The sequence below is a fragment of the Choloepus didactylus genome (assembly GCF_015220235.1).
Source record: "Choloepus didactylus isolate mChoDid1 chromosome 25 unlocalized genomic scaffold, mChoDid1.pri SUPER_25_unloc2, whole genome shotgun sequence".
Classification (NCBI taxonomy): Eukaryota; Metazoa; Chordata; class Mammalia; order Pilosa; family Megalonychidae; genus Choloepus; species Choloepus didactylus.
The window spans coordinates 457,584-461,963 of NW_023637607.1; the positions used below are offsets into that span (position 1 = coordinate 457,584).

At 43.7% G+C, this 4,380-nt stretch overlaps 1 pseudogene; it reads right to left on the reverse strand.

The window, feature by feature from the left end:
• Positions 1-1,730: 1,730 nt before the first annotated feature.
• Positions 1,731-3,654, reverse strand: LOC119525523 (annotated as a pseudogene).
• Positions 3,655-4,380: the final 726 nt, after the last annotated feature.

Below are 4,380 nucleotides of genomic sequence, written 5' to 3' on the forward strand. Positions count from 1 at the left end.
TATCACCTACAGTTGGGTGGGGTGCATTTCCATGCAAACAACCTAATCCAAACGGTCCAACTTAATCCTCACTAATATGTCTGCCCCACAAGATTGCATCAAAGAATAGGGCTTTTTCTGAGGGACATAATACATTCAAACCAACACAGTGAATGAAAAATTTGTTCAAATTATTCTTTCATTTCCTATAAAAAGTAATTTTTCCATTTGAAAAATTTTCTGAACTTTTTGAAATTATTGACCTCATTGTTTTCAAGTTTCCCACTTAAGGAAATGACTTTTGAATATTAGTTCTGAACTTAAGATTAGAAGAAGACATTTTATGAAACAAATATAAAAGCATTTCACACATAAGTAAACCCACTTAGCAACAGCTCCACTCACATACTACTGCATGTGCAGCTAGGTCCAAGGAGAACACAATAGATACTCCATGCCAGGAAGAAACAGACTCCATTGAAAATCACATTAATTAGGGGAATACTAGGTCCATTATTGACTAGGCATGCTCCAAAATTCTTGAAGCTATATGAGTTCAGTTTCCTCATTTGGTCTCTTGTTGCAACTAAAATGAGATAACATAGTTAGTTGACTTGGCACATGGAGTGTACTCAACAAACGGAAGTTCATTTCCTCAATTTGCATCGTAAGCTCTCCAGTTGATCCTTACCTGTAAAGCCTAGCTAAAAGACTAAAACAAGAGCCAGTAACCTTTTTAGGAAAGACTAGGATGTAAATATTTTCAGCTTTGTGGACCATATGGTTTCTATGGCAAGCATTACAGTGCCAAAGCAGCCATAGACAGTACATAAAAAATAATCTGTTACAATAAAGTTATATTTGTGTATACTGAAATTTGAATTTCATATATATTTTTTGTTTTTGTTATAATGTCTACATTAAAATATAATTCAAATACAATACATTTCACCCATTTAAGGTATACATTTCAGTGGTTATTAATTTATTCAGAGTTGTGCAACCGTAATCTCAATCATTTTCAGAATATTCTCATCACCCCAGAAAGAAGCCCAGTATTCATTAGCAGTTATTGCCCATTTTGTCTCAACCCCCACACACTCTCCAGCCCCAAGCATCATGAATCTACTTTCTGTCTCTATCAATATTCTTATTTTGGATATTCCATATAAATGGAATCATTCAATATGTGGTCCTTTTTGACTGACTTTTTTCACTTAAAAATGTTTTCAAGGAATATCCATCCATGTTGTAGGATATGTCTGAACTTCATTTATTTTTATTGTTGAATAACATTTCATTGTTTGGCTACATAACATTTTTTATCCACTCTTCAGCTGAATATTTGATATCTTTCTACTTTTGTAACACTGCTATGAACATTCATGTACATGGATATATGTTTTCATGTCTCTTTAGTATACACCTAGGAGTGGAATTGCTGGATAATATGATAGCATTCTATTCAACCTTCTGAAGCAAGGGCTAGAGACTATTTTCCATTCCCATCAGCATTTCACAAGGGGTCCAGGTTTTCCACATCTTCAGTGATACTTATGTCATTATAGTCATCCTAATGAGTGTGAAGTGGAATCTCACTGTGTTTTTGATTTACATTTCCCTGACAACTAATGACATTGAGCATGTTTTCCTGTGTTTATTGCTATCTATGTATTTTCTTTTGAGAAATCAATATTCAGATTTTTTGCCCATCTTATAATTGGTTTGTCTCTATTACCGAGTTTAAGAGATTACTTGCAACAGTGTTTTACTTTGGACTCAGTGGACTTCCAATTCTTTGAGAGTGGGGCAGACTCTGTATGTGAGCCAAAGGCTTGGCCTGGTACAAACTCTGGGCAATGAATCAGCTGAGAGAAGTCTGTCTGAGGCACACTATGTGGAGGAGGTCCAGGAACTCACCATTTTTCTGGTTCTTTTTTCGCCTATCTGCACCCACAATTTCCACTTCTGTGCTATCTTTCAGAGCCTCTAAAGTGAGATTAAGGTTTGCAGTGAGAACCTGAACATGATGGAAACCAGCAATGAGAGAAAAGGGCAAGAAAACTTCATCCATCTTTCTCCTGAGAAAGAAGTTGTGCTCCAAATTTTCTATATAAAATAATATTCAATTTGGTGCTTAATATAGTCTTTTAACAATGCTTCTTCCACTGGATACACCTGTACATGTGTACCATCATCATAGCACTACATCATACTGGTATTAAGTTCTGCTTGAAATGGTTGCCAGTCCTTTCACCATGTTCTTGATAACCATGTGAATAATCAAAGTTCAATTGAGGATTTCTTCTGCCTTGTCCCCTTCCCTGTCCTTGGCCTCTTCCTTGGTCTCTAAAGGAACCTCTGATATTATCACCCTCACTTCTCTCACTGGAAACTTCACCCTGATCATCTATCTTGCCTCCAACCTCTTGTGTCATTTCACCTACTGTTATTTGCTGATTTATTTGTTTCAAGTTGACATCTTGAGCTGTTCTGGGATCCCAGTCTTTCTTGACTATCTAGTTGTGCCAGTTAGAATGTATTATGTCCCCCAGAAAAAGCCATATTCTTTGATGCAATCTTGAGGGGCAGACATTTTAGTGCTGATTAGATTGGAATCCTTTGAGTGTTTCCATGGAGATATACCCCACCCAACTGTGGGTGATGACTCTGATTGGATAATTTCCACAGAGGTGTTACCCCCCCCCCATTCAGGGTGGGTCTAAATTAAGTCACTGGAGCCATATAAATGAGCTGACAAACCCAAGGAACTCAGTACAGCTGTGAGTAACATTTTGAAGAATAACTGAGAGTGACAATTTGAAGAGGAGCTACAGCCAAGAGGGACACTTTGAAGAATGCACTGGAACTGAGAGAGGAGCTTCAGCTTACAGAGACATTTTGGAGATGGGTTTTGAAAGCAGACATTTGCTCCAGAGAAGCTAAGAGGGGACAAATGCCCCAAGAGCAACTAAGAGTGGCATTTTTGAGGAGCTGAAGCCTAGAAAGGAACATCCTGGGAGAAACCCATTTTGAAACCAGAACTTGGAACAGACATTGGCCATGTGCCTTCCCAGCTAACAGAGGTTTTCCAGACACCATTGGCCATCCTCCAGTGAATGTACCTGATTGCTGATGTGTTACCTTGGACACTCTATGGCCTTGGGACTGTAGTTGTGTGACCAAACAAACCCCCTTTTATGAAAGCCAATCCATGTCTGGTGTTTTGCATCCCAGCAGCATTAACAAACTAGAACACTGGTCTTAACATCACCTAAGTGGAGTGCTACCCACTTGGGCTTATTAGCTCTCTTCCACTGATTACTTGACTGAGCTTCGTCATCATGGACATTTTCACCAGGACCATTTAATTTTGTTTCTCAATTTTCTTCACTCTCACTATTGGTTTTCTTTTCAACCTTCTCTTTTTCTTTTCAACTTTGTGGCCTCTTATTTCCTTGGCTGATAATACTGACATCCAGTGCACTAATTCACTTTGTGTTGGCCAGTTGGCCTTTTTGCCATATCACTGAAACCACTAGCCTTGTTGGATTTCTTTGTCCTGACTTTTACTGCTTTAATAATCTCGGGAGAACTCAGCTCTGCCTCCAGGTTTTCCAGTGGGGGCGGCGGCGGCAGCCCGGTCCCCGCCGGGAACAGGTGCTGCGAAACCATTTTGGTCCAGGGTCTCTCCATAGGCGGTGGCGGTAGCGGTGGAAGTAAGGGCTGTAGCTTCTCCTCAGGGCTCGCTGCCACCTCCTCCAGGGCGTCCAGGGCAGGCTAGTCCCACGGCGGTGGCAGCGGCGGCACCCGTGAGAAGGGGACCCCCGGCCCCAGTGCCTTGTGCGCCGTGTGCAGTGCGAGGGGCCTCGTGGGCACGGCCGCCCGGGGCACGCTGTGTCCCAACACGCGCGCCGACGCCGGCTCTCCCGCGCCCCCGCGTGGTGGTGGCTGCGGCTCTCTCCTCCCTCGGCGCCTCCTCGCCCTCCTGTCAGGTGGGGGTGGGTGCTGGGCCAGCCGGCCTGTCATGGTCAACAGCGACTCCCCCTCAGCAGCCTCACAGGCGGCTCCTCCCAAGGGTGCGCCGTGGGCACCGAGCGAGGGCAAACATCGTCCTGCTTCCCCAGCCGCCACCGTCGGGGGTCGCCCGGAGCCGAGGCCGTGCAGGGCCGGGCGTGCCACCTCTCCCACACCCAAAGGAGCACTAACCACTTGGCCGCCCAGCCCGCCTCAGGGGCGTCAGTCAGGTGCCCACCAACACGCACAGGGCACCGCAGCGGGGAGCCGCGAACCGTCATCTGGCGCTTGCAAGTGGAGAAGGCGCTGTGAGCAGGGTCCGAAGGAGGACTTCTAGTAGAATTCATATAATTGTAATGTAGCATGAAATATTATTCAATTTTT